At 38.1% G+C, this 15000-nt stretch overlaps 1 protein-coding gene and 1 long non-coding RNA gene across 2 annotated transcripts in view; one reads left to right on the forward strand and one right to left on the reverse strand.

Moving 5' to 3' along the window:
- The window catches only part of LOC115222960 (mitogen-activated protein kinase kinase kinase 7), a 187274-nt gene that overhangs the window by 163614 nt on the left and 8660 nt on the right, over positions 1-15000 (forward strand). The window lies entirely within an intron of this gene.
- The window catches only part of LOC118767433, a 23441-nt gene that overhangs the window by 6839 nt on the left and 1602 nt on the right, over positions 1-15000 (reverse strand). Inside the window, exon 2 of the long non-coding RNA XR_005003356.1 lies at positions 12542-12546. This is a non-coding gene — a long non-coding RNA (uncharacterized LOC118767433). The remainder of the gene's footprint in view (positions 1-12541; positions 12547-15000) is intronic.

Consider the following 15000-nt stretch of genomic DNA (forward strand, 5'->3'; position numbering starts at 1 on the left):
ACACTCCTTCACATACTCACTCATGCATTCACACAAACACACATACACTCATATGTACACACACATTCTTATATATGTACACACTTACATACATACAAATATACACACTCGCATATACACCCATCCACACACACACACACATGCACACTCACATATATGCACATACTCTCACAAATACAGATACATTCACTCACATATACACACACACATTCTCTCACATACACACACACTTGCATATATGCACATACACTCACATATGCACACTCACAAACACACACATACATTCACTCAAACACACACATTCACTCACATACACACACACTTGGATATATGCACATACACTCACATATGCACACTCACATACACACTCACACACATACACACAGACTTGCATATATGCACATACACTCACACACACTCACATACATACACACACTTACATATATGCACATACACTCATATACACACACATTCACTCACATACACACACTCATACACATTCACTCACACACACATTCTCTTACACGCTCTAAATCACACAGGCACATTCACTCAACTTTCACATACACGCACACATGGATACACACACTCACGTACAGACGCATACACACACAAGTGTTCTTGTGTACGTAAACGCGTGTGTGTATGTGTGTGTACCTGCATGTGTGCAGCTGTTTGTAATATTTCCTTGCGTACGGCGCACGCATGCTTGCAAAGTGCACATGCGTACGTTCTGTCTTGTGAGTAAACCATAAAAGTACCATCAGCCACGCTTCTTCCCCCCCACCCCACTTCCTGATCAACCCCCCAACCACTACCCCGCCCAAAACCAATGCAAACACAACAATAAAAAAACAACAACAAACACAAAAAGCATCAGCAACAACAACAACAACGACAACAATAACGATCAAAGCTTTGAGAATAATATGGTTCGCCATAACAAGAATACCAATACAAACACCCGACCACTTAGCGTTAATCTATTAAATAGCGATACACAGCAAACTCACACTTCCAAAAAGCCCCTCGACTACCTCCCCCCACACAACCACTGCAGCACCCCCCTGCTCCCCCCCGTTCCTCCTCCTCCACTGTCCCTCTCCTTCACCTCCCTCTCGCTTTCTCCATAACGTCTTGTCTTAGATTTCTTTTGCAGCCTGCTATATCTTTGCAGTGCCATGGCTTGACAATAGGCTGATGGCTTTCTTCTGGTCTCCTCCTCCTCCTCCTCCTACTACTACTACTACTACTACTCTACCACCACCACCACTGCCACAGCTGCTACTACTACTAGACATACTACCACCATCACCACCACCAACACTACTACTATTACTACTACTAGCACTTGCCCAGGCTTCCACCATTTCCACCACCTCCACCATCACTACCATCAGCATGACTATCACCATCACTGCCACTAAAACCACCACCACCACTGTCACCATAACCATCACCACCACAACCAAAACCTCAATTCCAATCACTTCCACTACCTCAGTCACCACCACAACCAATCACCACCAGTACCACTACTACTCCCACCACCACAACCTCAATCACCACTACCACCGCGACAAAACCTCAATTCCAATCACCACCACCACCAAAACCAAAACCAATCACCACCACTTCCACTACCTCAGTCACCACCACAACCAATCACCACCAGTACCACTACTACACCCACCACCACAACCTCAATCAGCACTACCACCGCGACAAAACCTCATTCTCAATCACCACCACCACCACCACTACCACCACCAAAACCAATCACCACCACTTCCACTACCTCAGTCACCACCACAACCAATCACCACCAGTACCACTACTACACCCACCACCACAACCTCAATCAGCACTACCACCGCGACAAAACCTCATTCTCAATCACCACCACCAACATCATCACCACAACCACCACCACCACAACCACCACTACCACAATCATTAGATACAGTGGGAAAATGAGGCAACGTCGAGAAAAATTCCACCAAACCAAATAACAAGATTTGTCGAGTTAGCAGAATTGGTAAAGCATCGAATAGATTGCCTGGCAGTGTTCTGTGATGGAACATTTTGTCCCCCCCCCAGTGTCCGACCGTCAGTCGAGAGTTGTTCTGTGATGTTTGGAAGCATTTGAAGGAAGGACTCTTGCCAAAAGTGACTGGATCTACGGAATGGGAAGAACTGGAATCTTCACGATGGCAATGCACCCTGTCCCACTTTCCCCGAGCATCAGACTAATACACCTGCGTGTTGTTCATACACCTTTGTCTTTATCTTTTGTTTTATCTGTGAATTTCAACTATATGGTGGTGGTGGTGGTGGTGGTGGTGGTGGTAGTGTCAGTGATGGCAGCAGTCATGCTGATGGTAGTGATGGTGGAGGTGGTGGAAATGGTGGTAGCCTGGGCAACATTGGTGGTGGTGGTGGTGGTGGTGGTGATGGTTATGGTGACAGTGGTGGTGGTGGTTTTAGTGGCAGTGATGGTGATAGTCATGCTGATGGTAGTGATGGTGGAGGTGGTGGAAATGGTGGGAGCCTGGGCAACATTGGTGGTGGTGGTGATGGTGGTAGTAGTAGTAGTAGTAGTGGTGGTAGTAGTAGTGGTGATGGTAGTAGTAGTAGTGGTGGTGGTGGTAGTAGTAGTAGTAGTAGGAGGAGGAGGCCAGAGGAGGGGTAGGCGCAGGAGTGGCTGTGTGGTAAGTAGCTTGTTTACCAACCACATGGTTCCGGGTTCAGTCCCACTGCGTGGCATCTTGGGCAAGTGTCCTCTCTATAGCCTCGGTCCGACCAAGCCTAGTGAGTGGATTGGTAGACGGAAACTGAAAGAAGCCTTTCGTATATATGTATATATATATATATATATATTTATATATATATAATATATATATATATTTATTATATAATTTTATATATATATATATATATATATATATATATATATATTTAATATATATTATATAATATTTTATATATATATATATATATTATATATCTATATATAATGTATGTGTGTGTATATGTTTGTGTGTCTTGACAACCGATGCTGGTGTGTTTACGTCCCCGTCACTTAGCGGTTCGGCAAAAGAGACCAGTAGAATAATTACTGGGCTTACAAAGAATAAGTCCCGGGGTCGATTTGTTCGACTAAAGGCGGTGCTCCAGCATGGCCACAGTCAAATGACTGAAACAAGTAAAAGAGTAAAAGAGTAAAGTAAATATATAGACACACCTGTCTGTTGGTTTCATAAATCACTTAAGTCTGCCCATGTATGCATTGCTTTTAGTGGGTGAAGTTGAATGCATCAACATCATGACACTGAAACATAGTCTTGTTCTAAAGAGTTGGTTCCCTTTTGATATCTAAACACAGATTTACACTGAAATTCATCAGTACACACACACGTGTGTGTGCATGCACAATCATTCGTTTTTAGAGGGGAAATATTACTTTATTTGGGAACAGGTGAAGGTTGCCAACAGGTAGGGCATCCAGCTGTGGAGAATTTGCCTTAGTTTTTAACTCTTCAGCAATCAGATTACCCTGCCAAAAGTAGGAGCACTCTGTCGGTTGTGACGACGAGGGTCCCAGCTGATACGATCAACGGAACAGCTTGCTTGTGAAATTAACGTGCAAGTGGCTGAGTACTACACAGACACGTGTACCCTTAACAAATTTCCCGGGGAGATTCGGCGTGACACAGTGTGTGACAAGGCTGGCCCTTTGAAATACTGGTACTACTCATTTTTGCCAACTGAGTGGACTGGAGCAATGTGAAATAAAGTGTCTTGCTCAAGGACATCATGCGCTGCCGGGAATTGAACTCACGACTATACGATCATGAGTCAAATGCCCCTAACCACTAAGCCACGTGCCTTCACTGCCAAATGTTATGCCTATATATTCACGTTGTTTTGAATTCATTTTGCTTCATCTTGTAGCTTCACAATTTCAAGATATGATTGTTTACCTTTGCAATGACAATGTTGGGTAGGTGTGAGAAGCCAGATCTTGCCAGTTTGAACAATAAATGGGTAGAATATTTGGAGCAAATAGGGTTTGTTTTAAATGCCAAAGGGTTAAGCCAGTACTCACATGCTATTATTTGTAGCTTTATTTGCTTCAAGATTCAATGTTCCAAAAAAAAAAAAATAAAAATCACTTCGCATTTTCAAAAGTTTCCAAATTCTTCTGACGTCAACAGCACACGCATGCTTGTCTATAACGAACTACAGGCTGAACGAAGACAATCGACAATCGGTAGCTATAAGCCAGTGATTGATTAGCTTGTTGGCTTAATGAATATCCTTCATATTATCTCACTTTATCTGACACCCCACCACCACCACCACCACCGCCGCCGTCGCCACACTTTCCACCCTACCCACCCTCGCTTGCTTGAAAGACCCTCCCCACCTTTTGTATTCATTTTCCTGACAGCTGCTCTTGTTCTTTACATACATTGGTAACTCTGTTCTTTGATTCTTTGATATTCATCAACCCCCCCCACTACCACCAGTGTTTCTCTGCACACATAATATACATATATTATATATATATATACATATAAAAAATATATATATATATATATACACACACATATATATATATATATAGACACACACACACAAAGCATACACAGAATATGTATATGTAGCCACAATATATATATATATATATGCGCATATGATGTGTATTCTTCTACATACGCCTATACTGTTTTGGAATATGTTAATCCTATTATGTAATACTTAATATTTTTAGTACATGACTCTCTTTCCTTTTCTGCTGGCTGTGTTTTCTCTTTTTTTCTTCCTTTTTCTTCCTCTCCTTTCTCTCTTCTTGCTTCCATTTCACGTTTGGAGACTAAATCTTAGCTTACTGTCATTTGTATTTCATGTCTTATATGTATATTTGCATGTGTGTGTGTGTGTGTGTGTGTGTGTGTGTGCATGTGTGTGTGTGTATATGCTTGTACATATGTACGTATGTGTGTGTTTGTGTGTGTGTATATATATATGCTTATACTTATGTGTATATGTGTGTGTGTGTGTATGCTTGCACATGTATGTGTGTAAGCATATGCGTGTGTGTGTGTATGCTTGTATATATTTATGTGCGTGTGTGTGTGTGTTTGTACATGTGCGTGTATGTATGCTTGTACATATGTGTGTGAGCATATGTGTATATGTGTCTATGCTTGTACATATTTATGTGCGTGTGTGTGTGTTTGTACATATGCATGTGTGTGTGTATGCTTATACCTGTGTATGTGTGTGAGCATGTGTGTGTGTATGTGTCTGTATGCTTGTACATATTTATGTGCGTGTGTGTGTGTTTGTATATATGCATGTGTGTGTGTATGCTTATACCTGTGTGTGTGTGAGCTGTGAGGCATGTGTGTGTATGTATAGGCCTGTATGCTTGTACATATTTATGTGCGTGTGTTGTGTTTGTACTATGCATGTGTGTGTGCATGCTTATACCTGTGTACGTGTGTGAGCATGTGTGTATATGTGTCTGTATGTTTGTACATATTTATGTGCGTGTGTGTGTGTTTGTACATATGCATGTGTGTGTGTATGCTTATACCTGTGTACGTGTGTGAGCATGTGTGTGTATATGTGCCTGTATGCTTGTACATATTTATGTGAGTGTGTGTGTGTTTGTACATATGCATGTGTGTGCATGCTTATACCTGTGTACGTGTGTGAGAATGTGTGTATATGTGTCTGTATGCTTGTACATATTTATGTGAGTGTGTGTGTGTTTGTACATATTTATGTGAGTGTGTGTGTGTATGCTTATACCTGTGTATGTGTGTGAGCATGTGTGTCTGTATGCTTGTACATATTTATGTGAGTGTGTGTGTGTATGCTTATACCTGTGTACGTGTGTGAGCATGTGTGTGTATATGTGTCTGTATGCTTGTACATATTTATGTGAGTGTGTGTGTGTGTATGCTTATACCTGTGTATGTGTGTGTGTATGTGTGTCTGTATGCTTGTACATATTTATGTGCGTATGCGTGTGTTTGTACATATATATGTGTGCGTGTGTGTATATGTGTATATGTGCGTGTGTGTGCATGTGTGTGTGTGTTAATGTGTTTATATATATGTATAAATGTGTACGTATGAATCATAATGTTTTGCCGAAGAAGTTAAATGGCAAAGAAACAAAAGAACAAAGGAAAAAAAAAAAAAGCAACAACGAAATACAAACAAATAAAAAAAAAAGCTAATAATAATAAAAAAAAAAACAAAAACACAGTTAAAATAAAAGAAGCAACATCAAGAGCCAGGTGTACCTTGGGGTGGATTTTGGTGTGGCTGGTTGGTTGTTTATACGTGGTAGTAAAATCTGGATAATATTGATAAGGTTTTAAGCTTTTGTTTACTGTTATGAGATTATTATTAATTATATCATGTATATTACAGACTATTCTCTTTGCTTTTGTCGTCATTGTCGTCGTCATAGTAGTAGTATTAGTAATGGTTATTGTGATTGTTGTTGTGGTTGTTGTTGTTGTTGTTGTTGTTAACCAGCAAAACCTCAAAAGCTTTGTAATGTTGCGTAGTAGCTCTTTTTTTAGTCGTTACACAAAGAACTCGGAGTGAAGCAATGTTCCGTAAGAACAGATCAAGAGGTAAAACTGCAAACTAGTCATTTAGATTATGATGTGTTTTAGATGTGTGTGTGTGTGTGTGTGTGTGTGTGTGTGTGTGTGCTGTTTGCTGTATATTTGTTGGCTTGTTTGTATTATTGTTATTATTATTATTATTATTATTATTTAGTGAGCTTGAAGAATGGTTAGCGCACTGGGCAAAACGCTTTGTGGCATTCCGCTGAGATTGGCTTTGCCTTTCATCCTTTCGGGGTCAATAAAATAAGTACCAGTCATGTACTGGAGTGGATGTGATTGAAATACCCCTTCCCCAAATTTCAGGCCTTGTGCCTATAATAGAAAGGATTATTATTATTATTATTATTGAGTGAGAGAGCAGTGCATGCCATCAAAGTGACACTGGGGTAAAATATACGAAGCCCAATATACCCATCATGACTACCCGTCTGATAAAGGTACACCAGGTACATGCATCACAACCATATGTGCGCGACATGGTGATCTCATATCAAAATAAACAGCACATGACCTTGCAGGTGGGGCCCAATTAGAATTTTCTTCAGGCTGAGTAGCCCATCCCGCTCAAAAGGTCCCTGAACAAGGGTTGTTGTTATTATTATTATTGTTGTTATTATTATTGTTATTATTATTATTATTATTATTATTATTATTATTATTTAGTGAACTTGAAGAATGGTTAGCGCACTGGGCAAAACGCTTTGTGGCATTCCGCTGAGATTGGCTTTGCCTTTCATCCTTTCGGGGTCAATAAAATAAGTACCAGTCATGTACTGGGGTCGATGTGATTGACTTACCCCTTCCCCAAATTTCAGGCCTTGTGCCTATAATAGAAAGGATTATTATTATTATTATTATTATTATTATTATTATTATTATTATTATTATTATTATTATTGTTTCCTTCTTTCTGCAAATTTTCTTCTGTTTCTTGTTGAGTGTTTTCTGTACACTTAGGGCAGAGAAGCTCATTGTATGCATTCCCAGATTACACATGCAAATTCACAGGTAAATATGTATTTAAAAAATTAATAGATAAATAAATTCATGGATGGATGTTGTTTTCACAGCGATAATGCTCTTCTCAGTACATGAGCTGCTCCAGTTAACACGATTTTTTGCACTTCCTGTAGCAATGGTAAGTCTGGTATCATTTTCAGATGGGTTTCAGTACCTTTTTTTTTTATCATTCCTAGAGATCCTACAATCACTGGTACTGTAGTCGCCTTGAGATGCCACATTTTTTTCAATTTCTATTAGCAATTCTATTCATTGTCTCCTAAGCAAGAAATTAGTTGATGAGCAGCTGCAGTTGTCTGAGTGTTGGATTGTATGTCTTTATGTTCTGGTATTTGCTTCAGCTCAACACTCTATGCTGTGAGTTCAAATGGTGGTATTTGCAAGTCCGTCCAGCTATAGAAGTCACGCCAAACCTGACATAGGAGCTCAACATGACCCTGTAGCTGTCTGGATCTGTCAAACCATCCACCCCATGCCAGCATGGAAAATGGATGTTAAATGATGATGATAACATCCTTATGTTTTGTACAAGATAATACCATGTTATTTGAGGAAGATTTTGCTGCTATATCTGGCAGGTTGCTAGTTTGTATGGTTTAGTGGTTATGGCATATTGGTGACATTTTGCCAATCATTCTGATTGCTTTTTTTTTTAATTTGGAAAAAAAAATTTAGATATGATAAAAGATTTTGTGTGTGATATCAGCAGTCGTGTCCTAGATATGCGAGGAACTCCATTCAATAAATGGTTATCTGTTAATAGCTATATACTGTATCATGCAACTTGATGAGAGAGAGAGAGAGCAAGCATGGTCCTGATTTCATGAAAGCTGAACAAGACCTCAATTGATGGATCAAATTCACACTTGCAATCATCCAGTTGTCATGCTTACATTCTCTCTTGAGAAGTTTTATCACGCTCGGCTATTTTAGAGCAATATTAAATATATGCTCTTATATAGAATTAACTCTCTTGGTACAAACCTGCCTCTGACTGCCTTTTGATCCCATAATGTGGAACCACCCCTTTTTTTTTTCTTTATAATGTGTGCATATTTAAATGAATGGCTTAGGTTTGTTGGTGAAAAAATGTGTTTGCCAATTAGTGTAATGGCTTTTAATTTTATTGGCTTGTGTGCTGGCTTGGCTGTGTGGTAAGAAGTTTGCGGCAAGCTGGCAGAAACGTTAGCACGCCGGGTGAAATACTTAGCAGGATTTCATCTGCTGTTACGTTCTGAGTTCAAATTCAGCCGAGGTCGACTTTGTCTTTCGTCCTTTCGGGGTCGATAAATTAAGTACCAGTTATGCACTGGTGTCGATGTAATTGACTTAATCCCTTTGTCTATCCTTGTTTGTCCCCCTCTATGTTTAGCCCCTTGTGGGCAATAAAGAAATAGGAAGTTTGCTTTCCAACCACATGGTTTTGGGTTCAGTCTCAATGTGTGGCACCCTGGGTATTGCCCTTGGCCAACCAAAGCCTTGCGAGTGGATTTGGTAGTTGGAAACTGAAAGAAGCCCCCATCATGTGTGTGTGTGAGTCTGAGTGTTTTCTTGTCCTGACATTGCTTGACCGTTGTAAAATGATTGTCATTGTCATTTAAGAAAGGAAGAAGAGAAGGAAGGAAGGAAGAAAGAAAGAAAGAGAAAGAAAGAAAGAAGTGTCATAGTCATTTCCAGTATTCTGTGAAACATGTTTGGCTGTGGGGGAAATATTGCCTTGCTTGGAAAAAGATAAGGGTTGGCTACAGGAAGGGCATCCAGCTAAAGAAGGTCTACCCCCACTAAACTCCATCCGTCTTATTTGTCTTATGCAAGCATTAAAACAGTGATGATGACAGACGATTAGGAAAAAATATTACACTCACTGATTTTAGCCAAATCTAACATGTCTAGATATATATCATATTATATATTATATATCCATCCATCCATCCTCCTTCCTTCCTTTCTTTCTTTCTTCTTTTTTCTTCCTTCCTTCCTTCCTTCCTTCCTTCCTTTCTTTCTTTCTTTCTTTCTTTCTTTCTTTCTTTCCCTCCTTTCTTTCTTCCTTTCTTTCTTCCTTCCTTTCTTTCTGTCTGTCTGTCTATCTTTCTTCCTTCCTTCCCTTCTTTCTTTCTTTCTTTTTTTCTTGTTTCTTTCTTTCTTCCTTCACTCCTTTTTCTTTTTCTTCCTTTCTTTCCCTCCTTTCTTTCTTCCTTTCTTTCTTCCTTCCTTTCTTGTTGTCTGTCTGTCTATCTTATTTCCTCCTCCTTCTCTTCTTATTTCTTTATTTTTGTTTAGTTCGTTCTTCTTCACTCCTTTTTCTTTCTTTCTTCCTTCCTTCCTTCCTTCCTTCCATCCTTTCTTCCTTCCTTCCTGCCTTCCTTTCTTTGTTTCTTTCTTCCTTCCTTCCTTTCTTCCTTTTTTCTTCCTTCCCTTCTTCCTTCCTTCCTCCCTTCCTTCCCTACCTTCTTTCTTTCTTTCTTTCTTTCTTTTTTTTTTATTTATTTATTTATTTATTTATTTAGGGATCTGGAGTCAGGGCTTGCCAGTAGAGCAATTAAGACTTGAAGGTTTAGATTGATTCTCCCTTGATGGCATTTATAATAGAAAACGTGGCTTGTGTTTGTCAAATTAATTGGGAAAGTAATCAAGAATTAGGAGGGATTTAGTATAAAGTAATTAGTATTTCTTATCCTTAATCTGATCTTTGTAACGATGTGGATGTAGATGCATGTACAGGCATGTGCTTAAGAAGCTTGCTCTGCAGCCGTGTGGTTTTGGGTTCAGTATCACTGCACAGCAGCTTGGGTGGGTGTCTTTTACTGTAGCCCCAGGCTGACCAAAAGCCTTTTCACTGAATTTGGTTAATGGAAACTGTGTGGAAGCCCATTGTGTGTGTATGTGTATACGTGTGTGTCTTTGTGTTTGTCCCTCCGCACTGCTTAACGACCAGGGTTAGTTTCTTTATGTCCCCTTAACTTATCAGTTTGGCAAAAAAGAGCATTAGAATAAGTATTGGGTTTAAAAAGACAATAAGACATAAGGTCTGGGGTCCATTTATTTGGCTAAAAGCTCTTCAAGGTGCTGCCCCAGCATGGCCACAGTTAAATGAAACAAGTAAAAAGATAAAAAGTTAAAGGTTATTATGTTTTTAAAATTATGACTGGAAGATTATGGTTTAAATATGAGCACTTTAAAATGGGTAATTTTGTATGATAGAAGTCAAGATAGTCTTAGGCAGGTTATAGCGTGGTAAGGTCTGTGTTTTCTCACTAATCCAATTGAACAACCCTGAATTACTATTGCCCTTCCTAACGTCAACCACTCTAAGAATGTAGTTGGTAGTTTTTACGTGCCACCAGCACAGGGGCCAGTTACGGAACACCAGCATCGACCATGACAGTGATCTTAGTTGGCTTGACGGGTCTTCCCAAGCCTGGTATATTATCAAAGGTCATGGTCATTTGTCACTGCCTCCCTCCATGCAGCCCAATGTTCAAAAGGTGCTTTTTACATGCCACTGGCATATATGATGGACTTCTACACAATTTCCATCCACCAAATTTACTTACTAGTCTTTGGTTGACTTGAGACCGAAGTGCTGTGCAGTAGGACTGAACCTGAAATCATGTGGTTTGCAAGGCAAACTTGTTAACCACACAGTTACGCCTGTGCATTTTATTTATTTATTCTTTTATTCTTTTGCTTGTTTCAGTCATTTGACTGTGGCCATGCTGGAGCATCGCCTTTAGTCGAGCAAGGAATTATTCTTTGTAAGCCTATTACTTATTCTATCGGTCTCTTTCGCCGAACCACTAAATTATGGGGACATAAACACACCAACATTGGTTGTTAAGCAATGGTGGGGGTACAAACACAGACACACAAACATATCTATTATATAAAATCCATTCTGTCTTCTGTGTGTGTGTCTTCTAGGATCTTGAGCATCCTCCATCCAATTGCGCTCAAATTTGATATGTAGATACTGATGATATCGGGGCGTGTATAAGTCTTGAAAAAATCACAAAAATCAATTCCAGGTGAGAATGCAATTGATAAAGTGGATAAAATCGTTTTTCTTGGGAATAGAAAAAAAAGTCTATCTTTATTTCTTCTTTTGCTAGTGTCTCAAATTTAGGTTAAATCAGTGTTTCTCAAAGGGGAGGCCTATGGGACAAGTTGTTTTGAGAAAATTTGGTTTAAATGTTTGACAACTCAGCACCGTCCATTGTGTGTTTTGCTCGTATATATATATATATATATATATATACGATGGGCTTCTTTTGGTTTCCATCTACCAAATCCACTCACAAGGCTTTGATTGGCCTGAGGCTATAGCAGAAAACAACTTGCCTGAGGTGCCATGCAATGGGACTGAACCCAGAACCATGTGGTTGGTAAGCGAGCTACTTACCACACAGCCACTCCTGCACTTATTTATTTATATTTTTACATTAAATTTCAAAGTTTTACATTAGATTACTAATGTTATTTCCATTTAGCTACTGCTTCGTCTCTCTGTATCAATTCTCTTAATTACTACCTGTAATGTTAATTTATTTCTTCATGCAGAAAATTTTAATACCAATATAATTATAATTACACTGATAATCGTTACTATAGTTACTCTCTTTATTATACATGCATTATAACTTATTGGCAATACTCTCTCTCTCTCTTTGTCTGTATACCTATACATATACACACACACACACACACATATATATATATATATTATATATATATATATATATATATGCATGCATGCACCATTTCTTCAATGTTCTGATGAAAATTAGCATTCATTAATTTCTTTGGCCGTTCAGCTTCTCTCAACTGATCAATAAGAGTAAACCTACCAGTAACGTACCTATAACGACTACTAGAAACAACAGTAAACCAAATTTACTCTAGCAAAGGAAAAATATGTAATAACCATTATTTATACCTTGTCATATATACATATAAATATATGTATGCATATATATATATATATATTATATATATTATATATATTATATATATATATATAATAATTAGGGTTCAGCAAAGATTTGCTTTACCACATACCGAAGTTTGGAAATAGCAGCCAAAAAACGTTAGTTATTTCTTCTACTTTAAAAAGGGACTCCCAGAAAAACCAAAATACTTGAAAACAAAGCACACAGGCAGAGAGGAAGAAGTAACGAAAATCAATCAATATCTGGTGGTTTGTTTTCAAGTATTTTGGTTTTTCTGGGAGTCCCTTTTTAAAGTAGAAGAAATAGCTAACGTTTTTTGGCTGCTATTTCTAAACTTCGGTATGTGGTAAAGCAAATCTTTGCTGAACCCTAATTATTAAGTATTACTTAAGTTTACCATGAAATGGTCCTTTTTTCATGCCGAATTCTACTTGTTGAAATTATTGATTACTTCTTAATTAGTTAATTTTACCCTTTGTTATTTTTGATATAAATATATATATGAAAGAGATAATGGTGTCATTGAGACCCAAAGGTGTCAGGTAATGCTGAATAAGTGCTATAGACAGATCATAGTTAAGTTCCAGATTCGGTAATTTTGCGAATAAGGGGTTCAGCGTTGGTTCTATGTCAGCGTGTGTATATAAGAATTTTTTGTGTAATAAGATAAAAAACAAGGCTGTGTAAATATTAGAACATTTATATAGGTAGAAATAAAATAATAATAACAAGAGCACTCAGAGGGTGCAAAGCTCTGCCAAGGCAACACCAATGTCCTCCCAACAATTGGCCAGAGATGATTTTTAAAATGAAAATATCTGAAATAAACTCAACTGCTCTCACAAACGAGATTACTAAAATTGAACCCGACTGCTCTCAAAAAATAAGTAAAAGAAAAAGAGGAAAAATAATTTAGAATCTTTGTCTGGTGTCGGATCAATCCCCAAATCTAATCAGTTTGTGCCAGTCACGAGACCAAACATCCCTGAAAGTTTCATCTGAATCTATCCAGTGGTTCTTGAGATATCTTGTCTACAGACACAGACAAGCATGACTGAAATCAATACCTCTGCCTTTGCTAAGGCGGAGGTAATAATAATAATAATAATAATAATGATAATAATAATAATAATAATAGTCCTTTCTACTAAAGGCACAAGTCCTGATTTTTTGGGGATGTGGGGGCTAGTCGATTACATTGACTCCAGTATGCAACTGGTACTTGCTTTATTGTATCCGAAAGGATGAAAGGCAAATTTGACCTTGGTGGAATTTGAACTCAGAATGTAAAGATGGATGAAATGCTGCTAAGCGTTCTGCCTGGTGTGCTAATGACTCTGCCAACTCACCACCTTGATAATAATTATAATGATGATGATGATTATTTCAAATTTTGGCACAAGGCCATCAATGTTGGGTGAGGGGACTACATTGATCCCGGTATTCAACTGGTACTTAAGGGCCCCTTTGATGCCTGTTTTACTCAGATGGGCCCCCATAAACACTTGATGTCTATTTTTATAATTAAATATTATTAGGAATTGTCTAAAAAAGACCAAAAAATTCTTAGAGCATTTTGTAGCATTGTAAAAGTATAACCAATTTATTGCAGATGAATTTTAACAAAATCATCTTATACGGACCCGTAAGGGCCATTACGGACCTCTTTTGAGAGCCACTGCTACACAATCTTAAAATGTTTTGTAGTCGTTCACCACTAACATAATCACTATCTTTGCCTTTGTCTTTTCCATATTTGTAATCAAGGAAATTATAGTCTTAGCACAAGAACGTTCCATACTATTACATCCAGCATTATTCTGCTACAATTCTACATTCCTCCAAGTGACCGTTCTTCCCTCACACACCTGCAATAATATTCAACCACCATTCACCTATAATAGAATTCCTATTACATATCAAATTAACTATTTAATACCCATGCACAGTCTTCCTCTAAAAAAAAAAAAAAAAAAAGCCAATGAGCAAAATGTTTTGACAGCTTGTTAAATTACTGTCCTTATACTGTGACCTTATAAAGACATAAAATTAAAATTTCCTCTGTTAAATATCTGTTGATTTAATTCCTAATATTCCAATTAGCCTAAATTACCTGAATGCATTATAATTAGCTCAAAGACTAACAGTATTTTTTTGCTCTCCAAATATTTCTAGATTATTATAACTTTGCCTTCTATTTAATTATATTTTTCAACTAAAATAACTCTCCTATGCACTAACCCCTATTTGCTCACACACACGGGCACATTGACTGTTTTATTATTTTGTCTTATTACTGTGACTGCAAGTCAATATGGAGCATACTTAAAGTAGTGAGCTGGCAGAAATGTTAGCACGCTGGGCGAAATGCTTAG

The sequence above is a fragment of the Octopus sinensis genome, linkage group LG21, assembly GCF_006345805.1.
Source record: "Octopus sinensis linkage group LG21, ASM634580v1, whole genome shotgun sequence".
NCBI classification, from domain to species: Eukaryota; Metazoa; Mollusca; class Cephalopoda; order Octopoda; family Octopodidae; genus Octopus; species Octopus sinensis.